Below are 21,927 nucleotides of genomic sequence, written 5' to 3' on the forward strand. Positions count from 1 at the left end.
ACGACACTTCATTTGAGAATCCCAGTGCATGGTGCATGTTGAGATACTCAAAAGAAGCATCATCAGGGAGCACTGGTGCAGCCTCTGCCCTTCCCTGAAACAAAGTGTCATCAGAGACATACATTTCAGGGGCTGGGCTAGACTCTGCACCGTCCAATGGACACAATCATAGTGCGCAATCTGTTGCCACCTCAGATCTGGAATAACGAGCCGGCATCAGAGTGGTGTTACATTACCCAGAGTGCAGAGACCAGAGACGTTATCTTCAGGGTCAGCACTGGTCTCTGCACGCCAGATGTTCTGACAGTGATCAGATGCCGGCCCATTTCTACTGATCTGAGGCAGCAACAGAGCATGTCCTGTCATCTGACAGTGTACATCATGCAGGGACTAACCCAGCCCCCGATGACATCTCGTTTGACTATCCCAGAATTCACTGGCATTCTCAAAGGAAGTTATCAAAAAAGAAGCATATAAAAGGGAAAATAGCAGTTAGATAGTGTAGTTAGGGAAGAATAGGTAATTATTAATGCAAGTATATTAAAAAATAGTTTACGTTTTGGCACTAAATAAATAAGGATTTAGAATGAAAATGACTTTACCTTCGGATCACTCCTTTAAGTTTCTCTTTAAATGTTTGCTTGTGATGCTACCTGCAAGTAATCAGTACTGTGGCTCCTGTATGATCTATAGTTTGATAATGGATGGTAACTAAAGATGAGCTAGCAGTTTGAGTCTCCGCTCACATACAGCCAGCTATAAACTGATTTTTCAAAATGATTTGGGTTGCACAGTATATGTGATCACGCTGTTGTTACTCCCAGTGTGCGCCGTTCAAACACTGCAGGAGTCTTGCACAGGAATGAGCAACAAGCATACCTAAACACAGTGATGCTTGCTCGAGTTAAGTTCACATGTAAAACATCTGAACTCGAAACCCAAGCTGTTTTTTAATTTGGAGTTCGGTTTGGAAACCGAACCTTGGGTTTGCTCATCTTCACTGGTAACAACAACAATGCTAATTATCTCCTTACCATTGTTACTGGCAGTTGCAGTTTTATGCAATTTATATACTAGAGGTTAACCTGACATTGAAAGTAATCGCTGTACTAACCTTGGTGATGTATTTATATACTGGTGGTGGTTCTGGTGCTGTATTTCTGTACTGATGATTGTTCTGGTGAGGTAGTCATGTACTGACTGTGGATCTGGTGACACGTTCATGAACTGATGTAGCTTTATACTGATGATGAATTTGATAATGTACTCGTGTACTGATCTGGTAATTTATCAATGTAATTTATTAGACCTGTTTGATCATTATAAGTTCATTGTGCTGGGTTGATAATATAGCTGTCTGAATTAGGCCATATTTGTCAGTTAAACAAGTGTTTACCTAATGCCCCAATACAAATAGACACGGCTGATTATTTAGCTGGCGGCTATCTCACCAGACTCTCCCATACACAGGACTGTTCACTTTGCCAAGCGCTGCTGCGCTCTCTATAAGAGAGCCACTCTGTAGGCTTAACCATGCGTGTGACTGGTACCTGATTAAACACGAATGTCTGAAACCAGCCATAGGCTAGGTTTGCACACTGCGTCTTTTTGACGCTGCATTTTTGTGCGTTTTTGGCCGCTAAAAACGCACAAAAACGCACCTGCGTCAGAAAAACGCATCAATAAACGCATGCGTTTTTGCCGCGATTTGGTGCGTTTTTGGCTGCATTTTGCTGCGTTTTTGATCTCTGCGTCTTGCTGCGTTTTTTCAATGCATTGCATGGGGGGAAAACGTAGAAAAACGCAGGAAAGAACTGACATGTACATTTTTTTTTTTTTAACTCAAAAACGCAGGTAAAAAAAACAGATGTGTGCGGACAGCAAAAATGAAAACTCACTGGGGAAGCAAAGTCCTGCAGTTTTGAGGCCAAAAACGCACCCGAAAAAACGCGCAAAAACGCCGCGAAAAACGCACTGTGCGCACATAGCCTTAGTCTGCTTAACCATTTAATTTAGTAGTTCTTCAGAGAGGAAATTTTTTTTAAAAATCAACCTCCCTAAACCCTGTAGTGTCCACATGACAGAAGTAAATTCTAGCACACACGGAGTATATGATACCCTGGGAACATACTCATTTTCAAGCTATTTAATCATAGCTGATCATTAAACATTAACCAATCAGCAGTAGTTTAACTCTGTAAAATCCGCTGGTGTAAATGTAACTAAACAGTATCACAAGCATCTATGATGTTGCTACTTAGGAACATCATTTCAAAATCAGGTGTTAATGTCTTTAATGTCTATCTGTTTTATAGATATAAAATTACCCCCATTACTGCTTATTGAATAATGCCATACACTCGTTGAAATGCAGCTTGATAAAAAAAAACTCTGGCCCGTACGGGGATCGAACCCGCGACCTTGGCGTTATTAGCACCACGCTCTAACCAACTGAGCTAACCGGCCATGTAAGTGACACTGTGCAAAGAGAGAATGATGTAACTTAACCACGCTAGTTGCTTAAGCAAACTATTGACTATTGTGCCACATTTTCTATACTATAACCACCTGACCTTCTTATGTTTATGTCTCAACATTTTGCTATATTTTAACTGAACTAATGCTTAAGGTTTAAGGGGAAAACTTTTCTCCTTGCGGAAACTGACACCAATCTGGCTGTCTGCGAGGAGACTTATAGCTGCAATGTTCTTCTCGGATATATTCAAATTGTCTCTCCAAGGAGGAAGGAGACAAACTCTAGTGCCACCTATAGGAAGCAGCAATCCTAAAAGTCAAAAGTGGCCCTTTAATGAGCCTTTTCATATGACTTAGCATTTATACCAGATCAGAACCTCAAATTGTAGATATGGTGTTTTGGGGTAATTGCCCCTCATCAGTACAAAGTATGAGATCTCTCTTTCGGCCAGATCAAAACTTACCCCTTAGGGCAGGGGTCTCAAACTCAGCTGGGTGTATGGGCCGCATATAGAAAAAAAAAATGAGGGGGGCCGCATTATTTGCAGGACAAAGTGAACATTTTTAATGAATCCATGTTTTTTTTTCTATACATCTTGGATCACTTTTGTAAACATTTTTCGCTTGTTTATTATAACAAACGTGCACTTTTTTTGTTAAGTTTATATACAGAAAAGCATTTTTAATGTAAATAAAAAAGTCATGCTTTAGGATTTTTTTTTTTTTTTACATTTTATCACCTTCTTGTAATTGTTTTACAATTAGCAGCATCATATAGTAATCTTAGCCAAAATCTTGTAGTAATGTGCCCATCCGTGTGCCCTGTAGTAAGATGCTCATCCTTGTGGTATTGTGCCCAGTAGTATAGTGCCCATCCTTGTGCCCTGTAGTATTGTGCCCAGTAATATTGTTCCAATCCTTGTAGTATTGTGCTCATCCTTGTAGTATTGTGCTCTGTAGTATTCTGCCAATTCCCGTAGTATTGTGGCCACCCCTGTAGTATTCAGCCCATCCCTGTAGTATTCAGCCCATCCCTGTAGTATTGTGGCCATCCCTGTAGTATTGTGGCCATCCCTGTAGTATTCTGCCCATCCCTGTAGTATTGTGGCCATCCCTGTAGTTTTCTGCCCATCCCTGTCGTATTGTGGCCATCCCTGTAGTATTCTGCCCACCCTTGTAGTATTGTGGCCATCCCTGTAATATTCTGCCCATCCTTGTAGTATTGTGGCCATCCCTGTAGTATTCTGCCCATCCTTGTAGTATTGTGGCCATCCCTGTAGTATTCTGCCCATCCCTGTAGTATTCTGCCCATCCCTGTAGAATTGTGGCCATCCCTGTAGTATTGTGGCCATCCCTGTAGTATTCTGCCCACCCTTTTAGTATTGTGGCCATCCCTGTAGTATTCTGCCCACCCTTGTAGTATTGTGGCCATCCCTGTAGTATTCTGCCCACCCTTGTAGTATTGTGGCCATCCCTGTAGTATTCTGCCCACCCTTGTAGTATTGTGGCCATCCCTGTAGTATTCTGCCCACCCTTGTAGTATTGTGGCCATCCCTGTAGTATTCTGCCCACCCTTGTAGTATTGTGGCCATCCCTGTAGTATTCTGCCCACCCTTGTAGTATTGTTGCCATCCCTGTAGTATTCTGCCCATCCTTTAGTAATACGCAAACAAAAAAAAAATCTCCTCACCTTTCCTCCGTTCCCTGTGTGCCCACGATCAGTACTTGCAGAGTTTTGGATGCAGCATGCTTCAGCTGCGTCGAAAACCCTGCTATGTATGGTAAAAGCACAGTGGGCATGGGATTTCTAAAAATCCCATGCCCACTGTGCGTGTACGGCCCGCAGTGAAAACGGAACTGCGGTGTGGCTTCCAGAGGCCGCAGCATGTGAATTTATGCTGCGGCGTCTGAAGCGTCCTCCCTAGGCAGAGCACAGCGAGGAGACCGCAGCGGCCCGAACTCCTGATCGCAGGCACGGGCAGCTGCGGTCTCCTAAGGAGTAGACTTGCGGCCCCGCCGATCAGGACTCGCTGTGTCCAGCACGCAGCGGGTCCTGAACTTGAGCACGTACCTTACCTGCTTGTCGCGGCCCGTGATGATCGCGGCTCTGTGCTGAGGGTCGGCGCCGGCAGGAACTTCACTGCATTTGAATCCATTTGCGGTGCAGCGCAGAGGAGCTGTGTCTGGACCAATGGCTGCTGCCTGCCAATCAGATGCAAGGAAGTGACGTCGCTGTATGACGTCACCTCCTTGCATCTGATTGGCAGACAGCAGCAGCAACTGGGATAGAACTGACAGCTCCTTGCGCGGCACCGCAGATGGATTCAAATGCAGTAAAGTTCCCTCAGCATAGAGCCGCGATTTGTCACGGGGTCTGCGGGCCGCAACAAACAGCCTCAGGGGCCGCATGCGGCCCGCGGGCCGCGTGTTTGAGACCCCTGCCTTAGGGTATGTTCACACAGGGCTTTTTTGGTACGTTTTTGCTGCATTTTTTAGCTGCAAATTTGCCTTGGTTTTATGAAAATCCATGCTAATAAAACACTGCTTTTTACAGTCCCAGCAAAGTCTACAAGATTTCTGAAATCTCATGCACACACAAACACCTGCAGATTTTTTTCCTGACTTCTGTCAAATACCTGCATTTTTTGCTGCAGATTTCAAAGAATGAGCATGTCAATTCTTTGCATTGCTTTTGCAACGTTTTTTCATTGATACAACCCATTTTGTAGAAAAAAACACACCAAAAAATCCACTAAAAACGCATCAAAAACGCAGATGACTCAAAGGAGATTTACTGCCACAAGATAACTTATATATAAAAAAAAAAAAAAGCCCTGTGTGAACATAGCCTTAAATTGTCACCTGTATAAAAAATTGCTGTCCACAGAGTCAACTAATCAGTCAGACTCTAAGGCTATGTTCACACAGGGCTTTTTCTGGTAATTTTTTTTTCCTGAGCAAAACCTAATCTTGTGGCAAGAAATCTCTTTTGAGTCATCTGTGCTTTTAGTGCGTTTTTGGTGTGTTTTTCATGTGTTTTTTAGTGACTTTGCTGCAGATTTGGTGTGGATTTGCAGTTTTTTTTCCAACAGAATGGGTTGTGTTAATGAAAAAATGCAGCAAATCTGCAGCAAAGAATTGACATGCTCATTCTTTAACCCCTTCATGACCTTGGACGGATCTATCCGTCAAGGATCGTGTCCTGTTAAGCCCCGCCCCCTGCCGCGGGTAGGCGGCGGCGGTCGACACACATATCAGCTGTTTTCAACAGCTGACATGTGTGCCTGCATGTTGCGAGTGGAATCGCTTCCACTCGCAACATTTAACCCCTTAAATCTCGCTGCCAAAGTCTGTCAGCGAGATCTACAGTATATGCGCGCGGCCATGTTTTTTACTTACCGCTGCCCTAACCGGAAGTCACGTGAGTGATCATGTGACGTTCGGTGGTTGCCATCGTAGCACAGGGTCATGTGATGACGCCTGCAGCTACGAAGTTTCACTTTCGTTTTTCCTCGGCACGGAGCAGAGGGAAACCGGAAGTGACTGAATCCCCTTTCACCCCATTGAAAATTAAAGGGTTAAAAAATAAATAAATATACACATATTTGGTATCGCCGCGTTCAGAAATACCCAATTTATCAAAATATAAAATCAAATAATCTGATTGGTAAACGGCGTAGTGGCAAAAAAGTTCCAAATGCCAAAATTACGTTTTTTTGGTCGCCGCATGTTTTATGCAAAATGCAATAACAGGCGATCAAAACGTAGCATCTGCGCAAAAATGGTACCATTAAAAATGTTAGCTCGAGATGCAAAAAATAAGCCATCACTGAGCCATAGATCTCGAAAAATGAGAACGCTACGTGTTTCGGAAAATGGCGCAAAACATATTTTATTGGACAAACTTGTGAATTTTTTTTAACCCCTTAGATACAAGTAAACCTATACATGTTTGGTGTCTACAAACTCGCACCGACCTGAGGCATCACATAGATATATCAGTTTTACCATATAGTGAACACGGTGAATAAAACATCCCAAAAACTATTGTGCGATCACACTTTTTTTGCAGTTTTTCCACACTTGGAATTTTTTTGCTGTTTTCCAGTACAATATATGGTAAAAGCTATGGTTTCATTTAAAAGTACAACTCATCCCGCAAAAAACAAGCCCTTAGGCTATGTGCGCACGTTGCGTCGGAGTACCTGCAGTTTATTCTGCACGTTTTCCTTCCCTTGGTTTTTGACCAAATGGCTTTTGACCATTTTTTAGCGCTAAAAACGCATGCGTTTTTACCCCGTTTTTAGTGCGTTTTTAGCGCTTTTTACCTGCGTTTTCACCTGCGTTTCTGCAGATGCGTTTTTTAGATCAAGACACAGAAATAAAGTTGAATTAGTCAAAAAGAATGAAAAAAGAGAAAAAAAGTATAAAATTAACTTTTAATAAAACTATATGGGAAATTATCAATTTTAATGAAAAAATAGTGGTTATGCACATTTTATCAGAAAAATAGGTGAAGTTTATAATTTTTTAACATTTAAATTTTCGGTTATTGTGTGTGTCTAAAGGAACATTAGAACCCATTAATTTTTGTCCAGAAAAGCATGCGTTTTTGGAGCCAAAAACACAGTGGAAAAGCAGGTAAAAAGCATGAAAAACGCAGGAATTGTGATTTTGGTTGCGTTTTGCCATTTCTCATTGACTCCAATGTTAAGGAAACACTGCAGAAATGGCAAAAACAACTGACATGCTGCTTCTTTTTCAGCATGGTTTTTGACCACAAATATGCAAATTAAACGCTGCAGAAAAAAAAGCAAAGTGCAGACAGGATTTCTGCTTTTCCCATAGACTTTGCTGGCAATCAAAAACGCTGCTGCTAAAAACGCTGCAGAAACGCGGAAAAAAACGCAACGTGCGAACATAGCCTTATATGGCAAGATTGACGGAATAATAAAAAAGTTACGGCTCTCGGAAGAAAAGGAGCAAAAAACAAAAACGTAAAAACGGAAAGTGTCTGGGAGCTGAAGGGGTTAAAAACCTGACCAAAAATGTAGGTATTTGACAAAACCGTCAGGAAAAAAACCTGATGTGTTTGTGTGTGTGTGTGTGTGCATGAGATTTCAGAAATCTCCTAGACTTTGCAGAAAGCAGATTTTTGTTAGCATGAATTTGCATAAAACCAAGGCAAATCTGCAGCTAAAAAATGCAGCAAAAACTTACCAAAAAAAAGCCCTGTGTGAACATAGCCTAATCTCTACAACATGGGCAAGACCAAAGAGCTTTCTAAGGAAGCCAGGAACGAGATTATAGACCTGCACAAGGCTGGAATTGGCTACAAAACCATAAGTAAGACGCTGGATGAGGAGACAACTATTGGTGCAATAATAAGAAAATGGAAGACATACAAAATGTACGCACAATTTGCCTTTAATTCATTTGACCAAAGTTGCCTTTTTCCCAACTTTAGCACTGAAAACGCATGCGTATTTACCACGTTTTTGATGCGTTTTTAGCGCTTTTTACATGCTTTTTCACCTGCGTTTTGACAGATGCGTTTTGAACATCAAGACACTGGTAAATAAAGATTAATCTGTCAAACAAAATGAAAAGAGAAAAAAAGGAACACATATATAATTATTGAAATAATAAAGAAATTAGAAATATTTAATAAAATTATAGCGGTAATATACTATTTATCGGAAAAATAGCAATAAATTATTATTTTTATTTTATTTTATTTAATTGTTGGACTATGTGTGTGTGTAAAGGGACATATGAAATCATTTTTTTGTAGTCCAAAACGCATGTTTTCTGCACCTAAAAAGCAGGTGAAACGCTGGAATTTGGAGGATTCTTGGTTTTTGCAATTTCTCATTGACTTCATTGTTAGCAAAACGCAACCAAAATGGCAAAAAAATTGCAAGAGTCCTTTTCTGGACGTATGGTTTTTGCCCAAAATTATGGACATTTTTAGATGCGTTTTGAAACGCAAAGTGAAGACAAGAAATCATGATTTTACATAAACTTTAATGGAAAATCAAAACGCATGCGTTTTGGCATGAAAACGCTGCAGTTCAAAACGGACCTAAAAAGCACCTGAAACGCAGGTGGAAATGCAAAGTGCTCACATAGCCTAAGGGCTCATGCGCACTTTGCACCGCAGCATAAATGCATGCGACCTGCGTCCCCTGCACAATCTATGAAGATTGTGCATAATCCATGTGCGCGTTGCGTTTGAGAGCGCAGCGATTTGGATGCCAAAATTTTGTTCCAAATCGCTGCGTTCTAAGAGGCAACATGTCAATTATTCCGTTCGCTTTGGATGCAGCTCCCGATCTGTCTATGGGAGAAGTTGCATCCAGAACGCATGAAATCAGCTTTTTTTCTGCAGAAACACTGCATTCGTTATGCAGTGTTTCTGCAGCAATTTGACATGCACATGTGCTGTCAAATCCCTGCAGAAATTTCTGCAGGGATACGACGCAACGTGCACACACAGCCTAACACAACACTAACTACACTAAACAGGGAACTTGTTGATATCAAGCCAGCTGGGATCTCTGTCCCCAAGAAAACCATTGGTAACACATTTCGCTGTAAGGGTATGTGCGCACGTTGCTTTTTACCTGCTTTTTACCTGCTTTTTTGCTGCTTTTTCTTCTGCGCTGTTTACTGCCAAAATGGATGGGTTCTTCTATTCAAGCAAAGTCTATGGGAATTTGGGTTTCTTGTTCACACTATGTTGTTCAAAATGCTGCCTTTTTGTGGCAGAACTTTGGTCAAAAACTCAGCTTTGCAGTGCAAAACCCAAATGGCAAAAACAATTGACATGTTGCTTCTTTGAAAAGCTGAGTTTTTGACCAAAGTTCTGCCTCAAAAAGGCAGCATTTTGAACAACATAGTGTGAACAAGAAACCCAAATTCCCATAGACTTTGCTTGAATAGAAGAACACATCCATTTTGGCATTAAACAGCGCAGAAGAAAAAGCAGCAAAAAAGCAGGTAAAAAGCAGGTAAAAAGCAACGTGCGCACATACCCTAATAGCTTAAAATCCTGCAGTGACCTAAAGTGCCACTGCTCAAGAAGGCCCATGTGCAGCCGACCCATCTGAATAAGGCCCATGTGCAGCCGACTCGTCTGAATAAGGCCCATGTGCAGCCGACCCATCTGAATAAGGCCCATGTGCAGCCGGCCTGTCTGAATAAGACCCATGTGCAGCCGACCTGTCTGAAGAAAGCCCATGTGCAGCCGGCCTGTGTGAAGAAGCCCCATGTGCAGCCGGCCTGTGTGAAGAAGGCCCATGTGCAGCCGACCCATCTGAATAAGGCCCATGTGCAGCCGACTCGTCTGAATAAGGCCCATGTGCAGCCGGCCTGTCTGAATAAGACCCATGTGCAGCCGGCCTGTGTGAAGAAGCCCCATGTGCAGCCGGCCTGTCTGAATAAGGACCATGTGCAGCCAGCCCGTCTGAATAAGGACCATGTGCAGCCAGCCCGTCTGAATAAGGACCATGTGCAGCCAGCCCGTCTGAATAAGGACCATGTGCAGCCAGCCCGTCTGAATAAGGACCATGTGCAGCCAGCCCGTCTGAATAAGGACCATGTGCAGCCAGCCCGTCTGAATAAGGACCATGTGCAGCCAGCCCGTCTGAATAAGGACCATGTGCAGCCGGCCCATCTGAATAAGGACCATGTGCAGCCGGCCCGTCTGAAGAAGGCTCATGTGCAGCCGGCCTGTCTAAATAAGGCCCATGTGCAGCCAGCCCGTCTGAATAAGGACCATGTGCAGCCGGCCCGTCTGAAGAAGGCCCATGTGCATTTGGCCTGTCTGAATAAAGCTCATGTGCAGCCGGCCTGTCTGAAGAAGGCCCTTGTGCAGCCGGCCTGTCTGAAGAAGGCCCATGTGCATTTGGCCTGTCTGAAGAAGGCCCATGTGCAGCCGGCCTGTCTGAAGAAGGCCCATGTGCAGCCGACCTGTCTGAATAAGGCCCATGTGCAGCCGGCCCGTCTGAAGTTTGCCAATGAACACCTGGATGATTCTGAGAGTGATTGGGAGAAGGTGATGTGGTCACATGAGCCATAAATTGAGCTCTTTGACATTAACTCAACTCGCCATGTTTAGACGAAGAGAAAAGCTGCCTATGACCTAAACAACACTATCCCCACTCTCTAGCATGAAGGTAGAAACATTATGTTTTGGGGGTGTTTCTACGCAAAACTCATCATCAATTGCAAAAACCGTCTGACTGCTGGGCTGCCAACAAGGGTTTTGCCACCAAGTATTAAGTCTCATTTGCCAGAGGGATCAAATACTTAATTCTCTCTGCAAAATGCAAATAAATTAAAATTTATTCAATGTGATTTTCTGGATTTTATTTTGGATATTCTATCTCTCACTGTTGAAATTAACCTACCCTTAAAACTACAGACTGTTCATGTCTTTGTCAGTGGGCAAACTTACAAAATCAGCAAGGGAGTTAATAATTATCTCCTTCACTGTATATATGTACATTTTGTATTGATTACTTTTTTATAAAACACAAAGTCCCTAAACCTGTACCCAATGCTAATTCCCGTACCGTCAACTTATCCCGAGCTAACTATTTCTAAATTACTGATGGATGGATGGACAGAAGTAAGAAAAAAAAATAATATGAAGGTATATCAAAATATATATATATATATATATATTATATAAAACGGAGTGTTTGTATGCGTGTGTATGTATGTATGTGTGCGTGTATGTCCGCTAAAGGAATTTGCACCATCACATGTACAATCAAACGAAACTTTGCAAGGACACTCCATTTGACTAGGGGAACGTAATAGACTATGTTTTGAGGGGAAATTTTAACACTGTGCTTTACAGTTATTTGACAAAAAACCTGATTACATTAAAGTCAATGGAGCTGGGAGCCACAGTGCAGCCAGAACTTCATAAGGATGCGCAGCCACGCCCTTAAATGGAATGTTGGCATGTCACAATGCAGCTAGGGAGAGAGACAGACAGAGACAGATAGACAGACAAAGAGACAGGGAAATAGACAGACAGAGAAAAAGACGGGGAAATATACAGACAGACAAAGAGACAGACACTGACAAAGAGAGACACAGACAAAGAGACAGACACAGGCAAAGAAACAAACAAGCAAAGAGACAGACAGGCAAAGAGACAGACAAGGATAGAGACAGACAGAGACAGACAGGGAAAGAGAGAGAGACAGAAAAGGAAAGAGACAGACAGGGATTCTGATTTGCAGCTTCTGTAGAGGTAATCAGCACCAACCCTAGCTTTTACCACAGGAGCTCAGCTATGAGCTGAGTCGAGCTGTGGCGGTTATCATGCGGGAAGCATGAATATTTCAGCATCTCCCACACTTCATGGTGTGACTGACCAGATTGACTGACCAAGTACAGTGATCACAGAGCGGGGACCTATAAAATGGGTCCATGCATACCTGGCAGTGCCGGTCAGCTGTCAGTGACCACTGGAGGTATGGAGCTATCACTGAGTGTTTTCACACATATGGACATAGCGCGTCATGATGAAGGTGCTGATATCCGCTTATGACGTGCTATTTCCTTAATTTATTCTGAAAGGGGTTAAAGTCCATTCTATACTGCTTTGACAGTTTTGTTTTCTTTATGTTTGCCATTGTGGGTGGAGGAGCATTTCCAGAGGTTTTTGGCTAATTCATCAATTTTGACTTTCTAAAACATCTCAAACTTTTTCTGCAAGTACACACAAGGAATTGTTTGGAGCATATTTTGTGACATTTTAGCAGAACATACAACTTTTTGAACTGAAAAGTCACAAAATAAATTTACAGAGAAAACTATAGGGCATAATGTGTTTTTTAAACCACTTTTTAACTCATGATATTCGTTGCTATTTTTTAACCTAATTCATCAAAAACACACATCACTCATAACATTTATGCAAAATCAAAAATACTCTTTTTTTTGTTTTTAACCCATTTTGTGACTGTTTAGAACAAAAAGTCGCACGGTGTACTGAAATGTTGCAAGTTTGCACAAACAAAAACTTTCAGGAGTCCACAAAGTTTCTCGAAGGTAGTAATACAATATCTAGAAACTGAAAACCCTGACCACAATAATAAACAAAATAAAAGAAAAAAAAAGGGGGGGGCAAAGAGAAAGAAGAATATGAAAAGTTCAAGTTTAATAATGAATCGTAATTAAAGCGCATTTTTGATAATGTGCAAAATTCATAAACTGTGTGAACCATTTGAAGAATTTGGAACAAAAATATAATCGAATACCTCAAGACAAAAAAAGGAAAGTGACTTCATTGAGCAGAATGTGGGACTTGCAAACCCATTGAAAGTCTAGAATTTTTTTACATGATCAGAAATAAATATACAGAGTGGAAATATCTGTTGCCTGTACAGTAATTCTTTGTATATAAATTAATTGGTTTATCAATGCACAAAATCTCATCTTTCCCATTACATTAGTCAACCCACAAGGTAGGCACCTTAGAAGGTGAGTTCACAAGTCACCAAAAGAGAAAGGAGCCAGGCCAAATTTACAACAACTGTCTTTAAACTCCCCGGAGTTTTTCACATTAAAGAGGTTTTCCACTACTAATGATAACCCCTTTCTTTTATCCTAACTTTTCCTAACTAACTCTTTCCTAATATACTTTTGCTATTTACTCTGCTCTCATGAACTGATCTTTAACACTAGAACTACTGGACTTGTGACACCTATATAGAAATACATGATGCAAAGTAGTCAAAATGACTACCTCAGTAGTTCTAGTGTTAAAAGGCTTGGAAATACCTTTATTGTTGTAGCTTTGATTTATCTGGCTACAGAATAGAATTGGATCAACTAAGTCAGGAACATCACTGGTGGGGGCTGAGAGGAGAGTGTGATCTGGGCATGTGTGCCCAGACTGCTGTCACTCACAGAGAGGCAGCCCTGTCCCCACTAGTGACATGCCCTGCTCAGTTGGTCTAATTGTGATCTGCAGCTTTTTGATCTAAGGATCAAGGCTACAAAAACAATAAAGTTATTTTCCAGTCTGTTTGAGATCAGCTTATTTGAGCAGAGTAAATATCTGAAGTATATTAGGAAAATGTTAGTTAGGAAGAGTTAGTGTCGCGGGCGGAGGGGCGCGCTCGCTACACTCGGGTCCAGGGCTTTTGCTGCTGCTGCTCGGTGGCTCGAGTGGTGGGCTGGACCCAGGGACTCGAGCAGCGCTCCTCACCCGTGAGTGAAAAGGGACGGTTTGTTTGGGGGAGATAGTTTGTGACGCCACCCACGGGACGTGGTGATGATGGCACCACCGCTGCTGGTGACGGGGATCCCGGGAGCGATGGTAGGGAGCAGCTAGGGTGTTGTCCCCTCCGTGGGTAAGGGTTGGTGTTCCCGGGACCCGGTGATGATGCGGGGAGGCTGGATGGCTGGGGTGCAGGGTTGCAGGGGCAGCGCGGTGCAGTGCCGGATGGCACTGTTGTACTCACTCAGACAGAAAGTCACAAAGACTCTGGTAAACCAAACGGCCGGATGGATGGGTCCCGCAGCCGGCTGCAGTGTTTTTGTGCTCTCCCCGGACGGCTGATGGTGGCTGTCTTTCCCTGCACCTGTTAGAATGTTCTGACTCCTGTGGTTGGTATTATGAGTCCTTTCCTGCACCTTCTTGTACGCTCCTCCTGTGCTCCGGTTTCCAGCTGGCTCCCCGGTTCGGTACCGGATGGGCCACCACCCTGTCCCGGCTACCTACGGTTCCACCAAGACTGTCTTCCCAGCTCCTGCAGACAGCTACTACTGTCTGCTTGGCTGGCTACACGAGGGCCCTAGGCTCCAACCTAGGCCCCAGTCTGCGTCTGCCTCTCTGCACACCTCCTCTCTCTTCCTCTGCCTGGACTTGTCTGAACTTGTTTTCTGCCTCAGGCCAGCTAGACTCCTCGGTGGGCGTGCCCATCTGCCTCACTCCGCCCACCTGGTGTGTCTGTCTGAACCCGAGGGAAGAAATCAGGTCTCACTGGGGATGACTGCTGTGAACTGCTGGGGGTGGGGGGTGTGTGTGTGTTGTTACCTGTGACCCCTGGCTAGTCCAGGGCGTCACATTAGGATAAAAGAAAGGGGCTCACGTTAGTAGTGAAAGACATCTTTAAACCCATCTCTTGACCAGTACTAGATCAGATTTTTTTTTTTGTGGAAAAGGAATGGTGTAAAAAAATTAGAAGAAAATTACACTTTTCTGAAAAGTATGAGCCAACAAGTTCATATCTCTGCCATTTAACCCCCTCAGACCTAAAACACACTTCCGCAAAAAAAAGTACGTGTCTTACGGTCCGTTTTTCGGGTCCGTGTTCCGTTTTTTTGGGGCGTTTCTCCGGTACGTATGGCATCCGTATGATGGTGTATGCGAGCCGTGTGTGCGTGTGGAATGTCCGTATTGACGTAAAATACGTATGTGTGCAGTCCGTGTGTCGTCCGTTTTTTAAGATCCGTATTCTTACCCAATTAACGATTTTAATCATTCATCATGAGATCCTGGTGTTGTTGTTTGCTTTCAATTGACCTGATAGATTGGAAACAAGTGTTTCTGATTTTGTGATGAAAAACGGACACGGACGATACGTGCTAAACACGGACATACTCCATGTGCGGTCCGTGCAGGTACGGACCCATAGACTAAAGCGGGTCCGTGCCTGCGTGCTGCCAGCCAAAAACGGACATGTCATCCGTGTAGAAAAGCGCACACGCGTACTTACCACACGGACACACGTTCCGTGTGATTTTACGTGTGTGTGCCATCTACCATTGAATAACATGGGTCTCCGTGTGTACGTGTCTCCGGTACGTGCAAATACGTACCGCACACGTACAAAAAAAACGGATGTGTGTTGCGGGTCTCAGATGCAGGATTAATAATGACAGTGGCACCTAGGCAGTGAAATCCCTATGAGACATTTTGGTGAGTTTTTGACGCTGCTTGTTTTTTGCTGCATCAAATATGCAGCAGTTTACAGATCCAGGAAAGTGGATAGAATTTCTAGAAATGTCATGTCCATTGTGCTTCTTTTTTACTCTGCATAAACTCATTTGCAGCGTGTTTATCAAATCCGCAGCATGTCAATTTCTCTTGTGGGTGTGCTCACTTTTCTGTGCAGATTTTTGTCATAGACTTTCATTAGATGCGGAACATCCACAAGTAAAATACACACTTTCGTTTTTGGTGCATTTCGGAGGCATAAACATAGGAAAAATGCATGTAATTTGCACCTATTGTCAATAAAATTTGTCAAAGCCAAAAACCAGGAAGTATAAAAAAAAATCAACGTCAACTTTATGTAAAGCATGACACACCAAAAGACACAAAAAATAGTGTGAAAAATCCAATAAAAACTCATATTATAAAAATGCACAAAAAATGCAAGTAAACTAATTTACATAATAATAGATGCAGAAACTCTGCAACATCAAAAACACTCCAAAAACTCATTGTGGGAATGTCGCCGTTTTCATGGCTGCAGTCGGCCTATTGACATTCCCAGTCTGACATCTTTGTGCTCCCAGTACTGTAAAATATACAATACACTCCTATACCTATGTAGTAATCAAACAATCGCAGGTTTAAGCTCAGGAGGTTTTGGAAAAAATGTTAAAATGAGTTTGAAAATAGTAAAAAGACCCATAAAAGTTAAATTTTTGAAAACATTCCAATATTTATCACACCTTTTAAAAAAAAAAAAATCAAAATTGCAGGGTTTTTTTTATCACCTTTACCATTGCAAAAAAAGATTGAATAAAAAACAATAGAAAAGTCACATATACCCCAAAGTATTAGGCTAGGTTCACATTTCCGTTGTTTTAAATCCGTCAGGTCCGTCAGCAATGGATCAGTCATTTATTAGATGTCAACTGACGCAACAGATGTGTTTTTCACAGGATTACGTTCACAGGAATCCTGTGAAAAAACTGATCCATCGCGTCCATTACATCCGCTGTGCATCCGTTTTTTGACAGATCAATCATGATCCGTTTGTGTTTGGGACAGCCCAGTGGGTGTGCCAAACATCCTAGGCATGCTCAGTAGAGCATGATGGAATCCAGTGATGGATTCCGTCGTAAGACGGATTACGACGGAATGCAGCACCATAGACATACATTACAAGCTTGACGGATGGCGACGGATTCCAGCGCGGTGCGTTAATTTTGACGGCCCAAAAACCGTTACATTCTCACGCCCAGCGGTGAGTCAAAAAACGACTGACCGTGGCGCAGCGGATGCAATGCAAGGTCATCAGTCGCAATCCGCCACTAATACAAGTCTATGGGACACAACGGAATCCGCTAAAAGGATTGCGTTGTTCACCATAGCCGCAGATTGTTACTGATACATTTTAACGGAAATGTCAACCTAGCCTTATCATTAATAACAGTCTCCCTGGAAAAAAACACAAATCCTCATAAAGCTTCATCCACAGAAACACAACAATTCAGTACTACAAACCACATTTTGTGGGGAATTTTAGGGGTTTTTTTTAAATATTTCAAAGTGATACGAATTTGGTATTGCCATAATTATACAGTGCGCAATAAAAACTAAATCTGAGCAGCAATGTCATAATTCTGTACTATTCAAATAAAAAAAATCTTATTTGGCATATTTTATGAAAAAATAAATGGTAGTAGTAAAACATACAAATTTTTAACAAAACTCAAGTGCTATGTCAATAAAAAAAAATTAAAAAATTTAAAAAAATCCTCTATACTAGTCACTTCCCTAACCTACTGTATTCTCACCTATCTCTTGTAGACGGTGAGCCCTCGCAGGCAGGGACCTCTGTCCTCCTGTACCAGTCTGTCCCTATTATGTATACCCCTTTCACATGTAAAGTGTCATGGAATAAATGGCGCTATAATAATAATAAATAATAATAATAATAATAATAGGAGTTTTGCACAAAACTCACAGATTGCCATGGCAGCATCAAATGCTGTTCATATTACAGATCCGGACACTTAATCCTATGGATTCTCTGGTGCTTCTGAGCTACACAGGCAGGCTCAGGATTAACCTCTGCTAGCCTGCTTGTTACTACTGGAATGACATGTCGGAAGCCTATAACATTGGCTCCCTTCCTATTTAAGGCCTCTGCCACACTCACGTGCCTCCGGTACATGTTTGACATTTTTCTCACGTACCGGAGACACGTACACACGTTGGCCTAGGTAATCCTAATGTTTTGGACACACGTAAGTATTTAGGAACTGAACATGTGTCCGTTCCGTACTTACGTGTGTCTGTGTTTTCCATACGCTGACATGTCCATTTTTCTCCAGCAGCACGGGTGCCACACGGCCCGCACCTGTACCACACGGATGTAGTGTGGATGCGGGCCCGTTTGACACATGCCGGAGAAACACACGTGTCAGGTTAAAAATAAAAAAAACACATACTCACCTCCACGAGCCCTGCAGTCTCTGCCGCGGCTGTCACCTGCATCCATCCCCCAGTGAATTTGAACAACGGCATCTTCTTCACTGGGGGCCAGAAGCAGCATCAGCGGGGCGGGGCTTGTCCCAGACGCTGTCATTCAGCACCACAGACAGCTCCGGACGAAAAAGGTAAGGCGGGGTTTCCGTTCTCCGTGTGTTATTACGTATAACGCACGGAGAACACGTACGTGCCACAAACACGAAACACGGGGAGCAAACCATCCCTTTAACACGTACGTGAAAAAACGGTTTGTTTTTTTCACGTGCGTGTGACAGAGGCCTAAGATGGTGGAATCTGTCCTCTCATGCTGTCTATAGTTTATTGCTGTGTTGGTCTGTGTGCTGTTGTGCCCTGCTGGTGATTATATGGCTTTGTGCTTGGAGTTAGTGTGGATTTCTCCCATCGTCTTGTTGTTTTCTCCCTGCTCTTATTTTCCTCCTAAGCTCTTATTGTAATATACCTCTGTGTGAGCGTGCCGAGAGATAGTTATGGTTTCCCCTGTTTGTCTATTTCTGTTGGCTTACTCACTCCTGCCCTAGCCCTCCCCTGAGGTTGGGAGGAGGGAATGAAAGATCAGGGCTGGGCTGGAGCAGGGCCAGAAAGGTGACTCAGACACCCTCACCCTCAGAGGTAACTCTAAGATCAGGGGTAGCTAGAGATCTCTAGCCTGAGGGCCAGTCAAGTAGTCCCTGCCACTAGCTTTCTCTGTAATTATCATGACAATACCATTACAAAGATCTGGGGTTTTTAATTCAGTGCAAATTTGTCTGACTTTACAAGGGGTGTTGTTCACTGAATAGTTATTGCAAAGCAGCCTAAAGTCACCCACTCACCCCTCACTGAAGAATTCTGCGAGTCACAACCCATAGGTAAAGACCTTAATCTCTTCACGACAAATGGTGTACTGGGTACGTCATGGATCATGTGAGGTTAATCCCCGCCACCTGTGGTCAGTAGTCCGCGATGATCCGCGCACATATCAGCTGATTTCAACAGCTGACTACATATATGCCTTCCAGGCACAAGTGGAATTGTGTTCCACCCAGGCCTATTAAACCCTTACATCTCGCTGTCAAAATCTGACAGCAAGATGTATCAGCGCGCCGCCATAAGCATAACTTACCCAGTCCCATCAGATGTCACGTGATGTGATCACGTCTCTTCCGGTGATTACTATGGTAGCACAAAGTCATGTGATGACTACTGCAGCTATCATGAGTCACTTTCACTGCCGGCAGACTGCTGTGTGTGAGAGCAAAGCAGCTTTTCTCCAGATCTCAGCTGTGTAGCTGTGATCTGGAGAAATGCATGAGTGATCAGAATGCTGATTGTTATAGTCCCCTAAGGGGGCTATTAAAATAAAAAAAAGTTAAAAAATAAAAAAGCCTAAAAGTTCAAATCACCCCCCTTTTGGCCCATTGAAAATTAAAGGGTTAAAAAAATGAAAAATATACACATATTTGGTATCACCATGTTCAGAAACACCTGCTCTATCAAAATATAAAACCAATTAATCTGATTGGTAAGAGACGTAGCGGCAAAAAAATTTCAAACGCCAAAATTATGTTTTTTGGTCACCACAAATTTTACGCACAATCGAATAACAGGCCATCAAAACGTAACATCTGCACAAAAATGATACAGTTTAAAACATCAGCTCAAGATGCAAAAAATAAGTCATCACTAAGCCATAGATCTTGAAAAAAGAGAACACTACGGATTTCGGAAAATGGCACAAAAAGTGCGGCACTTTTTTTGGACAAACTTGCAAAACAATTTTAACCCCTTAAATAACAGTAAACCTATACATGTTTCGTGTCTACAAACTCATACTGACCTGATACATCATACCGATACATCAGTTTTACCATATATTGAACATAGTGAATAAAATATCCCAAAAACTATAGTGTGATCACACTTTTTTTGCAGTTTTTTTACACTTTAAAATTTTTTTCTGTTTTCCAGTACACCATATGGTAAAGCTTATGGTACAATTTAAAAGTACAGCTCGTCCTGCAAACAACAAGCCCTTATATGGTAAGATTGATGGAAAAAAAAAGTTACGGCTCTCTAAAAAAAGGAGAGGAAAAAAAAAGAAGAATGGAAAAACGCCCAGGGTTGAAGGGGTTAAAAATTAGCAATAAACAAAAAAGGCCTATATCTCTAGAATTGTATAGAGGATTTTAAAACAGAAAAAAGGTAGAATGCTCAGGGGAGGAATAAGAATAAAATAAGAGTAAAAAGTGGTCACTTTTGACCTGCTGTCAAGTCTTCTTTAAATAACCATTAGGGTATGTGCGCACGTTGCTTTTTACCTGCTTTTTACCTGCTTTTTTGCTGCTTTTTCTTCTGCGCTGTTTAATGCCAAAATGGATGTGTTCTTCTATTCAAGCAAAGTCTATGGGAATTTGGGTTTCTTGTTCACACTATGTTGTTCAAAATGCTGCCTTTTTGAGGCAGAACTTTGGTCAAAAACTCAGCTTTTCAAAGAAGCAACATGTCAATTGTTTTTGCCATTTGGGTTTTGCACTGCAAAGCTGAGTTTTTGACCAAAGTTCTGCCACAAAAAGGCAGCATTTTGAACAACATAGTGTGAACAAGAAACCCAAATTCCCATAGACTTTGCTTGAATAGAAGAACACATCCATTTTGGCATTAAACAGCGCAGAAGAAAAAGCAGCAAAAAAGCAGGTAAAAAGCAGGTAAAAAGCAACGTGCGCACATACCCTTAGAGTTGAGTGATCGTGGTCGGTGCTGCTCAACAAGGTAAAAGGGTGTTCGATATGATCGATTTCCCAAGTGAGAAAAAAAGAGAAAGAGAAAAAGAAAACAAGAACTAGAAAAAGAAAAATAGAAAGAGAAAAAAAGAAAAAAGGGAAAGAGAAAAAGATAGAGTAAGAGATAAAGAGAGAGAGACGGATGCTCAATGTGCTCGGTTTCCTGGGTGACAGAGAGAGAAAGAAAGAAAAAAGAGAAATAGAAAAAAAAGGAGAAAGAGAAAAAAGAAAAGGAGAAATAGAGGAAAAGAGAGTAAGAGTAAGAGAGAGAAAGAGAGAGGGAGACAGAGAGAGTGATATGCTCGTTTTTTCCAAGAGAAAGAAAGGAAATGAGAGCCAATGCTCAAGACGCTTGGCACTCAATCGAGTATTGTGTGGGTGCTTGATATGCTTGCGTTACCGGTAGAGAGAAAGAAAGAGAAAGTAAAAAAATGAGAAAAGGAGAGGGATAGAGGGGGAGAGGGAGAGAGAGCGAAAGAGAGATTTTGTCTCCGGGCCTCTCTGTTAGGGAGTTCCAGAAAAAATGCTAGAGTTTCCCATTGACTGCCACTATGCTTGTTACTCGAGTAGAGCCCGTCCAAGCATTCGACCTGCTCAATTCAAGTATTAAGAATTAGAACATTTTAGTGCTCGCTAATTACTAATACAATTACAACAAGTAAAATATAGGTTAGTTTAGCAACCCATTAAAAGCAATTGCATGAAGTCTCAGTAGCCAGATATGTTTGTACAAACTGTGGAATGTAAAGTTACATTAATTATTGGGAAGATCGTGCAGATTTGAAATTAGCTAAAATGTTCAAACTATTTGTCTTACATTATAAAGAAATAAAAATATCCAAAATATCCTCTACCCATTGACTCTCCAAATTGATCAACAATATCTACTTTTGTATCATCAGCAATGATGATGCCTCAATGTATTTTCGTTATGTGCTCGAAGGGACTGGATGAAAACAAGGCCTACTTAGCTGAAAAGCCTAGCACAGGATTTAATGCTCTCAACCTTTCTACTCTAATTACTTTGGACTTATCTTCTGTCTTAGTAAAAGTCCTCATTCCAGGGTTAAAAACTCATCCGAACATAAAGCTGTTCTCTTGTGTATATACTACACGTCAGATAACATTATGGTTTTAAGAAAATGTTTTCAAAATCATTGAAAATGGAAGATGTAACAGACCACTCATTTA

General features: G+C 42.1%; 1 protein-coding gene and 1 non-coding gene across 2 annotated transcripts in view; both read right to left on the bottom strand.

Annotated features, from left to right (window-relative positions):
• GUCY2D (guanylate cyclase 2D, retinal) overlaps positions 1–21,927 on the bottom strand; it is a 128,898-nt gene that overhangs the window by 92,756 nt on the left and 14,215 nt on the right. The gene's annotated exons all lie outside the window — the stretch shown is intronic.
• TRNAI-AAU (transfer RNA isoleucine (anticodon AAU)) lies at positions 2,393–2,466 on the bottom strand. The gene has a single exon. It is a non-coding gene; the product is annotated as a tRNA-Ile (tRNA).

Source organism: Anomaloglossus baeobatrachus, chromosome 4, assembly GCF_048569485.1.
Source record: "Anomaloglossus baeobatrachus isolate aAnoBae1 chromosome 4, aAnoBae1.hap1, whole genome shotgun sequence".
NCBI classification, from domain to species: domain Eukaryota; kingdom Metazoa; phylum Chordata; class Amphibia; order Anura; family Aromobatidae; genus Anomaloglossus; species Anomaloglossus baeobatrachus.